Below are 14,553 nucleotides of genomic sequence, written 5' to 3'. Positions count from 1 at the left end.
GACCTCTCTTTTGGTTGCCTGCTTCATGCCAGTATGTTGCATTTACATCTTGGAGTGCTGGGTGGAAGTCTGGTCTCTCTTTCCCTGTGAATATAGCTGCTTTTGAGGTCATCAGAATAGCCCCAAGTCTCGTCACCAGTGATGACTTTAGAAAAAAAGTCTGGGTCTCTTCGAAGCTGTTCTTTCAAATCACACCATGTTCCACTTGATTCTCTTTTTCCTGGTCAGTCAGAAACTAAGGTACAAATTTCACAACAACTCTTCTCATCCCCAAATCTTCCATTAAAATTAACTGAACTAAGCTCCAAGATAGTCCAGATAACTTCTCAACTCTTCAATGTTCCATCATGAATTTTGTCAACATTTTCATCTATTTTGGAAGTTGGAAAACTTCCAGAACAAGGTTTGTCATCAAACGTAATCTTTTTGAAATGAGAAAACCACTCATGCACTTGAGTTTTTCCTTGTAAGCTGTGTTCCACATCACAACAATTTCTGCGGCCTTTTGCCTGAGCAAGAAACAAAATTTCATAGCTGCACGGTGTTCTCCTAAAGCCACCATCACACACACCAAAAAAGTCGAGTTAAGCTGCTTTCATGAAAAAAATTCACTGTGACCACAGAGGACCTTCTCAGGCAATGCCACTGAGTGCACTAACTCAGAGCAAGTTGCCCGATGCTTGCCTACCTGGACTATGAAAGTTCTGCCCAGCAGAGCTTTTCTCCATTTTGTTTGTTTGTTTTGTTTGTTAGGGGGTGGGTACCCTTTGCTATATGTATATATACAATGAACTTTCTCTCAAGGAAATGGTTCACATACTTCTAAGATCCGGCAAGTTCCAAGTTTGTGGGTCAAATGTCAGGATTCAGGCTTCTCCTGATGCACAGAGCTGAAGGGACTGAAGATCCTAACACAAGGTGTTAGGTCAGCCTCGAGGTGAGTGAGTCCAAGATTAGCAGGTAAGAAGACAATCTGTGAAAGACTCCTGGGATAAACAGGCTATTGTCACTAGCTCAAGTCCAAATAGCCAGAAACCCAATGACAAGCCAGAAGCAGCATTCAGATCCTGAAAACGCATGCAAGCTTTTCCACACATACCTTATATAGATCATCTATGCTAAGAAATTTGAACCAACCGGGATTTATCGATATCTGTGTCCATTCCAAAGAAAGGTGACCCAATAGAATATAGAAATTATTTAACAATATCATGAATATCACATGCAAGTACAATTTTGTCGATGATAACTACACTGTTGCAGCAGCACATCCAAAGGGAGGTACCAGAAATACAAGCTAAATGCAGAAGAGGACATGGCAAGAAGGCTATCATCACTGTGATGTCAGATGGATCTTGGCTGAAAGCAGAGAATACCAGAAATGAGTTTACTTGTGTTTTATTGACCAGGCAAAGCATTCAATAGCGCAGATCATAAGTTGGGCTGAAGTGTACCTTGTTATTTTGTCTACCTTTTGACCATTTGAGTGGTTTCAGTTTGAGGAAAAAAAGAAAGTGCAAGGGAAATACATGTGAATTAAGCCTCCATTGAATCACCTCTGACCATAGACCGGGAATGTGAGTAGCCTTCCTTTGGTGAAGTATGCATGGGAAAATGGATTCTTGCAGATGCAGTTAGGTTAAAATTTAACACCTTATCATTTGAGCTCCCATTTTACCCATTTTATATTCGTTCTAGTTTTTTATATTTTTAACTTTCTTTTAGATCAGTGGTTCTCAACCTTCTTAATACCATGACCCTTTAATACAGTTCCTCATGTTGTGGTGATCCCAACCATAAAATTATTTTCGGTGCTACTTCAATACTGTAATTTTGCTGCAGTTATGAATCGTAATGTAAATATCTGATATGCAGGGTGAATTTTCATTGTTACAAATTGAACATAATTAAAACAGAGTGATTAATCACAAAAACAATATGTAATTATATATTGTGAAATAATTATTTCTAATTACAAATAAATGAAATTTTGTCTTGAAGCATGGTGGAGCATGGGTAACAGTCTTCATGGCGGTTCCTCATATGTGGGCATATCTGCATGTGGGTGGACCCACCTGGAGATGGATAGAGGTCGTGTCTTGGTTTCTAAGACCACCGGAAATATGTGTTTTCCCATGATTTGAGGCAACCCCTGTGGAAGGGTCTCTCGACCCCCAAAGGAGTCGTTACCCACAGGTTGAGAACTGCTGTTTTAGATTGAGGTTTTCTGCTTTATTTTGTTATTATTGTTGAGTTTTATTTAATAGGGATTGTATGATTTTCTGTATATGAAATCTCACATACATAAATCTATAGAGACAGCAACTGGAGTAATGATTTCTTGGGGTTAAGGCAGGAGGCGGGGGGAATGAGAAGGTAATAACATTGCATACAGGAAAGAAAAATATGCTCTAAAATTGATAGTGGTAATGATTTCACAACTCTTCTTGCTATCATAAACTACTGAATAGTATGATACGTGGATTATGTTCCAATAAACAGTTTTAAGAAAATAAGCTATGGATAGTAATAGAAAGAATGAGAATTCCAGAACACTTAATTGTATTTATGTGAAACTTATTCACAGAAAAAGAGTTAGTTGTTTGAACAGAACAAGAGGATATCAAATGTTTTACAATCAGGAGGGTGTGTGTTGTGGGTGTATACTTCCACCATATTTATTCAGTCTGTATGCTGAGCAAATAGAGAAGCTGGACTACATGAAAGACTGTATGAAGCAAAACATGTCAGCAAGTAAACGAAGAGGATTTGAAACACTTATTGATGAAGAATAAAGAATTCAGTGCAATGAACACAAAAAATACTAAAAACAAAAAAAAACAAAATAATGATAAATGTAAGAAAAAAATTGAAGTTGTCAAAGATTTAATTCTGCTTGAAGCCACAATCAATACTCATGGAAGCAGAGGTCAAGAAATCAAACATACTGCATTGGGCAAATCAGCTGCACAAGACCCACTCAAAGTGTTGAAGAGCAAAAATGTCACTTTGAGATTAAGATACATCTGACTGAAGTTTTGATATCTGCAACCACTTCCTATTCATAATGAAATCTGAATAATCAATAAGGAAGACTGAAGAATTGATGCACTTGAATTATGGTGTTGGCAAATAATATCGAAAGTACTGGGGACTGTCAGAGCAAGTAAAAATAGCACACAAAAAAGCTAGCCAGAATGCTTCTTAGAAGTGAGGATGAGGAGACTTGGTCTCACGTAATTTGGACTTGTTGTCAGGAGAGACCAGTCCCTGGAGAAAGACATCATGCTTGGTAAAGCAGAGGGTCAGCAAAAAAGAGCAAAACCATCAATTCGAGTAATTGATACAGGGAGTGCAACAATATGTTGGAATATAGCAACAATTGAGAGAGAGTGACACAGGATCTGACAGTGTTTTGTTTTATTGTACATAGGGTTGCTATGAGTCAGACCTGATTTGATGGCACCTACAAGCCTCATGTACTGGAAGTAGGTCATAGAGAATTGGATTGATGGTCATCACCGACCTCATCATAGAGTTGATTACATTGTATTAGATCTCATCATAGAGTATGACTGCATCTTACTTTGACAAACTATTGGGAATCCTGACCCAGCCACCCCCACCCCCACCCTCTGCCTGTATAAAATGCTTATGTCCAGCAGAAAAAAGTAAATCTGAGACAGTGTAACACCTAAGATTGTCCCACTGCCAGCCTTTTTTCTCACTGTGTTAACTAGAGAAGAATTAGAGACGGCAAGGTTTATTTCTGGTTTTGCTCTCACTGCCTGAACAGTGTCTGTGGCTCCATAGTTAGCCACTTTCCAGAAAGTCAATTTCTCCCACAACTTTTCTCTTACTTCCACAGACAGGTCAAAGAGCCCTAGAGTTGCTCATCCTTTACCTGAGATGCAATGGATTGTCATTTTAAGTACTATAAATGGCAAGGTTGCTTTCCACTAGGACAAGTGTCATATGGTCTCCCAATTTAACCTAAATATGCTCAGAGCAACTCAGGGGTAGAACTGACTCATTGGATGAGCAAAATGGCTGACTCATTTTTGAAATCTAAAGATATCACCAATTCAAATGCCACAGGGATAGGAAGAGTACTGTGTGATGCAGTGAGTTCCCTAGGGCTCGGAGCTAAAGGAACCATCCTACTGAACACAGTTGTCCAGGCATATCCAGTGAGCAGCAGCCCTCATCAGTAACATTAACAAACGTATTTATCCTTCTTATGTGCTGCTTGTTATGACATCCACATCGCAGAAAAGGGCAAGAAGAGGCTATTTCTCTGATGTCCCTAAAATTAGATCCCAATTCCAGAGAAAGAATTCACCCATAGTTCCACTATTTACGTATGTAAGTACAAAATCTCCTGCCATGGTAATTGTCTATTCAGGGAGAGACCTTCCTCATATAATAAAGTAGGTGTGCGTCTTGTCTTTGATGAGGTTCATTAGAAGTAGAGTCTGAGGTAAGAATTTGAATTTTTGAGAGGGGAAATTTCAGGGACAATCTTAAAGAGAGAAAGGGAGTCTGGGTAGGGAAAGATGTGGTCTAAGGTAAACGCTAGCCTTAGCTTGATCCATGGAGTACTATGGAACACAATTAATAACACAGTTCACGCATCTTCAGTTAAGTGATTTTGTGTCTTTGTACGTTCATATCAGTAAGCATGTTAGCCCAGATTGACTAGAGAAACATCTAGGGACACTCATACACTAGGGGTATCACCCCCAAATCGGAATTGTGCTCGGTGGAGTGGGTATGTCGTAGTACAAATTTTTCCCTGAGTCTAGGTGAACATGGAGCAACTGTCTTTGAGTTAGTGCACCCAGTGGCACCGCCTAGGAAGTTTCTCTGTGGTCACATTGAATTTTTAAAAGAAGCGGTTTCATTCAAATCTCATTTTGGAACGATTTAAGAGAACAGCATATGGCTGTGAAATTTCATTTCCTGCTCGGGAAAAATGCCACAGAAATTGTTGTGATGTTGAACACAGTTTATAAGGACAGTGCTATGGGAAAAACTCAAGTGTACGAGTGGTTTTCTTGTGTCAAAAAAGGTGAAATGTTAACTGATGACAAACCTCATTCTGGACGTCCATCAACTTCCTAAACGGATGAAAATGTCAACTTATAGTGTATTTGGAGTTCATTTCACCAAGTGAGACTGTTAATTAGCTTTCCATTTAGAGGTTCTGAAAAGATTGTGTGACTGACACACAAAAAAAGCCTGATTTGTGGCAGATGGGAGACTGGTTTTGCCACCACGACAATGCACCTACTTATGCAGCCATCTCAGTGCACCAGTTTTGGGCAGAAAACAGTATGTGCCTCTTACTCCATGCACCTTACTCACCTGGCCTCACTTTGTGTGACCTCTTTTTGCTTCTGTGCCTGAAGAGGGAAATGAAAGGACAACGATTTTGAAATTTTGATGTAAAAGAGGTGAATTTTAAAAATGAGGGCAGTGCTGTCAGATATCCAAACAGATGAGTTGGAAAAATTATTCCAAGAATGGAATCACAGATTTGACAAATGTACTAAGTGTAAATGAAGGTGATAAGGGTTGTTTTGTAATTTAAAAAATTTTAAATACATACCTTTGGGGGGGAAATCTGTGGTATTTTTTTTTGGGGGGGGGGCTCTTGTATCTTTATGCATTCTGTTTCATTTTTGCTTGCTTCCAATTTTCTTAAATACACATCTGTTTCTTCTCACTTTGAGTCATGGCCTTCAGAAAATGAAGACCCCCCAAAACCTTTGCTCTGCCCATGTCCTTAAGGTGGACTCTACTGTGAAAAGTTGTATTTTCAGTGATGCCAACATAAAGTCCTTGTCTTCCAGCACCATAGCAAGCAACGTTCTACTGCTACTCATTAAGTTTTCAATGGCTAATCTCTCAGAAGGCTGCTGTGTATTCCTTCTCCTCGTGTTTTCTTAATCGGGAAATGCCGCTGAGACCTGTGCACCCTCAGTGAACAGTTGGTATTTTAAATACTAGTGGCATAGTTTCCCACATCACAGCAAATGCAAGTCACCACAGTAGGACAAACTGACAGATGAATGCTTCTTTTTGGATAGGAGGGGGGAAAAAAGATTAAATGAGCCTAAAAGATCCGAAAGTCATTGTTCTTTTTCCATGGTTGACTATTGGAGCTCAGAAAATAAACAATATTTTAACAAAATGTTTGTTGAGCTGCAGGGATGCAGCAACTTGACATAATAATCCAACCTGTTTGATATTTGTCTCTCTTACAAACAACGAATCAAGGTTAATGTGAATTTACAGTGGGCCCTGTCAAGAAAGGACTCATTCAATCTGCTAACTGGTACTGCTGCAGCCTTCTTTTATTCATGACCAAATGTCTCCAGAATGATTAAACTGGCATTGCAAATGTGCAGTCTGCAGCAGCTCAGTGACAAGGATTAAGTGAGATTCAGATTAAAATGCTAAGTGAGTTTGTCCCAAGATCAAACTAGATATATAGTTAACACTAAGAAAATACATGCCGAAGTAGACAGCGATCTGGATAAAACCTCAAAATAACAAATTGTGCAGGAGAAATTGTCTTGAATAGCAAGTAACTTAGTAGGGACTAAAATTACATCTTTGAAAGTACAATTGATGGGCAATATTTAGCAAAAGAGTATGCAGCCAAATCATTTAACCAACATGTATATTCATAGTGGAATTGGTTCAAAGGAAAGTACAATAATTATATCCATTTTATTGGTGTTGAAAGACAAATGTACGTTGGAAACCATAAAGGACTATAAAAACTGCTAGATTTATTACTGCAAAAGAATAAAAATGCATTGAGTCATGTAGCGTTTGTCTCCCAAATTCCCACAATTCAAAGCCAAAATGAATGGAAATTTATTATTTGCCAAACAGTAGTTTAGACCTTAAATCCCCGAGCTTATTTGACCAACCAACCCATTTTCAGGAAAAAAACAGAAACATTACTCAGCATCCCCCTGGGAATTAAAAACTTTTGTGTTATAGCCCATACTCCAGAATAAAGTGTAGGCATCTGCTCTTACAGGTCTCCTGGGTCATTCCATCACAACCCCACGGGGGTGATACATCTGGAAACATTGGCTTTGATAAATCATAATTTTATTACAGCTGCAGAATAGAAATGAAAATACTACCTTTGTAATAGCAATAGGAGTAACATCTTGAAAGTTTTATAGTGTCGTAAATATAAAGATAAAATCAAGTAGCTCTTTAAGGACAGCATTTTAGATCATCTGGGATGATGGGTGTTAGTAATGATTAACAATCCATCGCTAATCTTAAAGGAAGAATGTGCAATTCCACCCAGAAGTATTGAGGCAAAAGGTCTAGCAATCTACATCAAAAAAAATTTGAAAATCAATGGAGCACAGTTCTGCTGAGACACAGGTAGAACCATAGAGAAACAGGAAGAATCAGAATAGACAGGCAACCTTGGAAATTCCCAATAATAAATATTGTCTTAGGAATTTTTCCAGCAGTGTCCATTACAAGTCATTCCACATCAGATATTTAGAATCTATGTTACTGGTGAGAAAATACTACCCGTATTCCAGAGGCCTTGATTGTGAAAAGTGAATTGATGATAACATTTCCATTCTTGGTGCCAAATAAATACAGAAAGTGCCCAGGACATGGTCACTTTGAGGAACCAAACTCAGCACAGTGCTTAAGAACACAAATCCAGCCAGCCCGAATGCAACCTCAATCTGCCTACACTTAGAGCTTCCACATCTGTAGCAAAGGAATGACAATAATACACAACTAGTGGTATCACTACGTTTGGTGCGAGCCAGTATGGTAATTCTTATGTCACCTCCTCCATGGGCCTGTAGCAAATCATACTGTATCCATAGTAATACTTATTATCAGCTTTAATCATAGAGTAGTATGTGATATCATTGTAAATTGCTTTCTGGACCCGTGATGATTTGTTAGGGCCTGGTAACCCTGACATATGGTGCCCATCGTGGGACCCAGTAGGAAAAGAACTCTTTTGAGTTATATCCTGTGTATAGAGAGGGTGAATCAGGGAAAATATCTTTTTGAGTTTGCTTATTTTTTTATTTTGAGTGTGTTTTTCTGTCTGAGTGAGATATGGGTCCGGTGAAGAGCAAGAATACAGAGTACTGTATCACTCTTAGCCACCTCTTGAAGAAACAAAATATAGTGGTAACAAATACAAAAAATGAAAACATTTCTTCAAGTGGTAAAGAAATTTAATCCTTCTTTTCCAGAGTCAGCAATCTTTGATATGGATATCTGGGATATGGTAGTCACTAACTTAGAAAGGCCCACAGGGAAGGACAGAGCATACCCATGGAGATCTGGGTGCTTTGGGTGCAGACTAAAACTGTTTTGGAGCCTCTGCATGGAGAGAAAGCAGAGAAACAAAACCAGCAGAGTAGTGAAAAGCCTCTGAAATAACCAAACTTAAATCAGGTGAAAAGCAAGCAGAATAAGTATCAGGCCAATGAGAAGATTTTAAACAGAGCTGAGAAAACGCAGTCTGAATCAGAAGCATCTGCCCTGAAGCCAGAGTGTAGCACAGGGAATCACAATACAATCAGGCAAGTCAGTGCTGGAGGGAGAGATGAGAGTAGATCCACAGAAATGCAAATGGAGAGATTTAACATAGAAGGTGAAGTTCTCGGGAAGTAAGAGGCAAAGAGGCAAGGAGTAGGAAGGCACTTTGCTTTCACAGGTGGAGAAAAGTATAGATCAACAGAGCACACTTAGATTATATCAGAATATGCAAGAATGTAGGGACAGATGAGCACAGGGCCAACCTCATAGCTGCTGCTTTGGAAAATTACACCAAACCTAAAGGGAGATGCTTTACATGTGGAGAAGAGGGACATTTTCAGAGAGACTGCAGGCAGATATTACAAAAGAACAGGAGAAAACACCCAGGGCAAGAGCCTGAGATGGGCTCCAAGGAACCTGGACTTTGCCCCTGCTGCGATAGAGGTAGATACAGGGCCAGGCATGGTCACTCAAGATTTAGCAATAAGGGTCAGTTTCCAGGAAGTAACACCCAGCCGTAAAACGCATAGCAGGGAATGCTCCAACCCCTTTGAATGGAGCGCTCCAATGCAGACTTCCATAGGAAATGCTACCGGTCCTCCCAATACCTATCAGGCATCTGGCTCTCCTCCACTAGTAGGGGGACCTCCTCACCAAATTTAACTAGTCAGGAGGACATCCAGCTTTTACCAAAGGGATTTTTGTTAGCAAAAGCTTCCCAGCAGGAAAATAGAGAAAGGAGCTTGATCCAAGCCCCGCCCATCAGAGAACGGAAGGCAAAGCCTGGCCTTGCAAAGAGAATCTTAGAGAGAAATCCTCAGGTATCCCCCAGCCTCACAGCAGGAGACCAGACCTAACCAAACTTGCAAAAGCCCAGCCTCTGCTCTGGCTGCAGTAAGTTTGACTAACCAAGAAAAGGCTCAGACGCTCTTGCAGCAGTTTGTTGATTCTAAAAAGCAGGAGCTGCTTATTGAAAGAGTAATACAGTTTTTATCTGGAAGTTTTAACCTAAGTACTCAGAGAATTCAAATTGATACTGGAGTTATTCAAAGATGTAAAGGAATGCTAAAAGCTGTAATTGAACCAGAAAGTATTAAGAGCAAAAATTGAGACCCGCTACCTAAAATAACTATAGGATATTTATTAGGAAAGCCCAACCTAAATTCTCAAAGTGTTCAGATGGTTACTGGAATTATTGATCAGGATTATGAAGAAGAAATTAGGGCAGTAATGAAATCTGATATACCAGGGTATATAAAGAAGGAAGATCGCTTAAGCCAATGTTTGCTTCCTTGCATTTCTATGGTAAAAATTCATACCTATCAGGAAAGAGTGCTTGAGAAGGCTGAAGACCTTTAAATAAAGGGGTCTTTTCGGATGCTGCTGTGAGGAAACCAGAGCGTCCTCACATGGAATTAGAAATTGTAGGGAAAAGGTTTCTGAAATCTGGATATGGGGTCATTTCCTTAGGGCATTCAGGAGTCCTCTAAATCCAGTTTGCAAGGAATGAGAGAAGTTAACCAAGACAGAATATTGCAAGATTATAAAATCATACAAGATTATAAAAATCATTTGCTTGAAGGGCAAAGTGACTTAATTGAGCCTATAACCTTATTGGTAAACTGAGAGAAAAAATGTGTTTGGTAAGTTTGTTCAAAAACAGCTGGACAAATTTATTAAGATTTTTTTCAGTCTTTTAAATCATCCCGAGTGTGGTAAGAAGTTCTCATAATTAGTTAGCTCTCTAGATTCTCTGAGAACTGGAAGCCAAAATTTACATAACAATGAACTCTGTCCAAGTACTTATACTAGTCTCAAACCAAGCAAGTTAACTGAGATTGCTAGCAGTGCTTTAAAATCTGCATTGTTAAAACAGAAGGGGGAGAAATCTTATGTATGACAAACTTCGTCTAGTCATTTTAACCAAAAAAAATTTTCTTCTTGCTAAAAGCTTGTAACAAAATTAGGAGAAATAAACACATTTTCACTTCTACAGAGAAAACTGATCCTAAGAAGTCCCAGGAAGACGGGACTCATGCTTGGGATCCAGGTCCATTTATAGCCTATAGAAAGGGGTATACATTTATGTTTTGACAGAATAAAGCTAATGGACTCCCCTTAAAAGGACGCAATCACATTTGGAGAAAGATGAAGGACTAGTTGGAGATGAAGAGGCTACCCAATCTTAGCCATGATTCTGTTTTCAGGTTGCTGACACCCCAAAGAGAGGGGCTATTTGTTTATGTTTTCACAGGCAAAGGAGATAGTGGATTTCTCTTCAGCCAGCAAGGCCTAAGAGCAGGGAAGCTGATGCTATGACCTGACCTTGTCCTGTTACTGAAGTTATCCAAAACATCAAGAAGACCTGGCAGATTCCTGAGAATGGTGATCTGCCTGCTGAGATATTTCTTCCATTGCTGATACTGTCTAAGGGACACCCTTGGGACTCTATCATAACTGAACATTTTATACAATAATGTCTGGACTATTACAACAGACTGTTCTTTTGCTAAAAGATCAAATTATGGACTTGCAACATCAATTATGCTAAAACGTGTTTGGAATGTAACTGATTTTTTTATAACTCCTTACCCATATAATAAGACACTGCATGATTGGGATTTGATTAGAAAACATTTGCAAGGGTTGAAGAGAAACATTTCATTAGATGCTGATCAGCTTTAAAAAGATGTTTTCTATACATTCAAAGACAGACTCGAGGTGTCTCCTGGCTCGGATATAATTAATCAAATGGTAAATGGCATAGAAAGAGGCTGGATCCCATGCACTTGGGTTAAAAGCATTTCACATAGCTCAAGTTCCGGTCTGACTGTGTTGTTTATCATCATAATTTTGATGCTTGCAGTCTCATGCCACTTCTATAGAAAACTAAGAGACAAGAAGAGAGACCATGTTGCCTCTATGACACTATTAAATCTTAAACATAATGCGGAAGGGGGAAATGTGGGAAACTTACACTGAGGCAAATATGACTGTGATCTATTCCCTGACTGGTACGGAGGGAAGCTGGAAGACTAGTATTCCATGGCAGGAAGACCACCACTTCCTGGTAGTTAGAGATATAATCCAAGTACATTTTCCTGTGGTAATCTATGATTTCCATAGTTTTTCCCCTTAAAGCTCTGCGGTCTTGAAGTAAGCACATGGTTGATTCTATCTCCCTATAGAAGCAGACGTTCCTATTTGCTCTATTTCTTCCTGCCGTGGCATCGAATCCCTCTCATACCTTCTTCCAAAAGCAGTTGGACATAGGGGGCCTTTATCCCCCACCCCTGGATTCAAAATGTTTACCATAAGCCTGAACTTTTGGCTATATTAATTTGGTCATTAAATTTGCCTTGACAGCTTTCAATGTATAGAAAATTATCACTTCTCCCCTATGGCTCTTTTGAATTTTATCTATAAAACAAAAGGGGGAAATTTGGGGATATAAAAAGACTGTTCCCCAGCTTTGTCTCCCCCAAAGATACTCCAAACTTTAGAGGCTATTTGCCGGCACATGGTGGGTGGTCAGATACATTCAGCTTCCAGACTACTGTCTGGTCCCACCACAGGTGGGACCCACTCCGTGCTGTTAAGGGCAATGGATTACTTAACCCGAAAGGCATTCAGACAAGAGTCTGACCCACTGTAGGTGGGGTTCACACCCTACTGAAGTGCCAGAGAACAGGTCAAACCAGCTCAGTGACATCAGAATTAAGCTGCCATCCTGAATCTAGGATCTGTCTATCTTGTCACATGTATACCCCAATCCCTCTCCTCCCTATTGTGTGTATACCCCTAGACCGTCCCCCTCTCTTTACTGTATTACCGATAGTACAACCCCTTCCTGTGATGTATGTCTTTACCTGTAATTAGGGGGCTTTCACACCCCGCCCCCCAAGATATATAAGCCTTGGTTACAAATAAAGATGTCTCTCCCTCTGGCTCATTCCACTGTCCTCTCTCTCTCCTGGTCCCCTGTCCCGGCCCTCACACCAGTGGTCCCCTGTCCCCTCTCCCCCTGTCCTTCCCCTCCTCACCCTCTTCTCTCCTGCCCTCTTGCCCTGCGTTGTGCACGGATCTGGCTGTTGAGATCATGGCTGCTCAGGAGGTGAGCATGCTACCATGAAATGTGTCTGACTCCATTATTTTAATCCCTATTCTATCTCTCCTTATTCTCTATGACTTAATTATAATCTCTCTATATTTTTTTGACAGTAAAATTGCATTTATTGAACCCGCAATTAGTTGCAGGGGGCTGACCTTCCCCACAAATATTAACAACAAAATTATTTTACAAAGTCTTTCGACCTTGGAATACAGCATTATTGGTTACATTGTGAATCATTGTGAACAAGACTTTCATTATTATTATTCATCTACTTTTCCTTTTAATACTACTTCATTCTCCAAAAAGTTAGTATTGTAGATTCACAAATCCTACGCACCATAATATAGTACTTGTAGCTGGGAATTTGCCAAGATCAGTGACTATAACATCACCAGCAACAACAAAAACAACAGTATGTGCTTGCAGCTCATGCAGACAAACCATGTGATTAGAAACAGCATTGTAATTTGGTAATAATGACAGCTCTGACCAGATCATTGGAGTACTGGAGAGAGAGGAGCCTAGAGTTTTAATCATATAGATATATTGATGCAGAAGCTGGACTTACAAAAAATATTTGTTGTTACAACTAACCACAGTGAAATGTTTATTAAAATGGCATATTTCTGCTGAAACATTCACAGAAATGTTATAGACAGTCATTTTGGCATCAGCCCTCTGCCAGTCACAAGGTGGCCATGCACAGCACATCACAGTCCAAAAAATTCTTGCACAGCCCCTGTGGGTGTTCTTGAACAAAGAGCATAGATGATGTGTGCTTGCCATGATGATTATAGTAAATACTCTCTTCTGGAGAAAATTTAGTCAACCTGCACCTCTCACTTCCTTCTACCCTCTCAGAAGAGTCAAAACTTTCAGTTTATGGGCTAAGGATGCTGATTCTATCCAGTAGGTGAGCAGATGTGGCTGTCCCAAAATTGGACAGAAAGATAAAATATAGACTGTTGTAGAAAGGTCAGGAAGAAGCAGCTGCACTGGAAGAGTTAGGCAAAAACAACATTCAAGGGCAAACCCCTGATGAGGAGGTAAATGACTGGTGGGAGCAATCTCTGCTGTAATCCAGTTAACATTTAGCACCTAATTATCGCTTCTCAGTGGAGTCCAGACTGGATAATTGTGAATTGCAACCTCCTTGCTGCACCGGAAACTTTTGTTGCTGAAAAGCCACTGAATCCATAATTTAGCAGGTACCGGCTGCTTAGAAAGCAGCACGTGTAGTGAATCTGTAGGCGGTAAACAAAGGTCAGTGGTTCAAACACACCAGCCACTCCACGGAAAAAAAGATGTGGCAGTCTGCTTCTGTAAATACTATAACCTTAGAAATGCTATGGGGCAGTTCTCTTTCTTATTGGGTTGCTATGAGTTGGAACAGATTCGCAGTTTATTTCTTGGTTTTCTTGAAAAATTTTTATTGGTTTTCTTGATTTGGCTGTCTGAAAAACACTCCCGTGAGAACAGTGGTAAAGTACTTGCCTGTTGCTCAACCTGTTGGAAGCTTGAACACGCCAGCTGCTCCTTAGAGAGGAATCTGGAAGCCTATTCAATAAAAATTACAGGCTTTGACACCCAATAAGGCAGTTCTACCTTGTCCTATAAGGTTGTTATGAGTTGGAATTTGACTTGAAAGAATAGTTGTTATTGTTGTTTTTGAGGGTTTTGTTGTGTTTTATTTTGGGGGGGGGGACTCCAAAAATAACAGCAAAATATTACTGTAGTCAGCACGTGAAATATCAGCCCATTTCCCAGATCTGTCTTGTAGTTCAGTAAATTCCACATAAATTAGATGTGGGTGACTTGATTCAAGATTTCCTTCTACCATTGGGCCTCCACTCAAGTACTTCCTCAATGCAAGAACACTTTCT

The sequence above is a fragment of the Echinops telfairi genome, unplaced genomic scaffold, assembly GCF_000313985.2.
Source record: "Echinops telfairi isolate 266 unplaced genomic scaffold, ASM31398v2 ScPeMD7_5868;HRSCAF=6743_0, whole genome shotgun sequence".
NCBI lineage: Eukaryota > Metazoa > Chordata > Mammalia > Afrosoricida > Tenrecidae > Echinops > Echinops telfairi.
Note: the sequence above shows the minus strand (reverse complement) of the source record.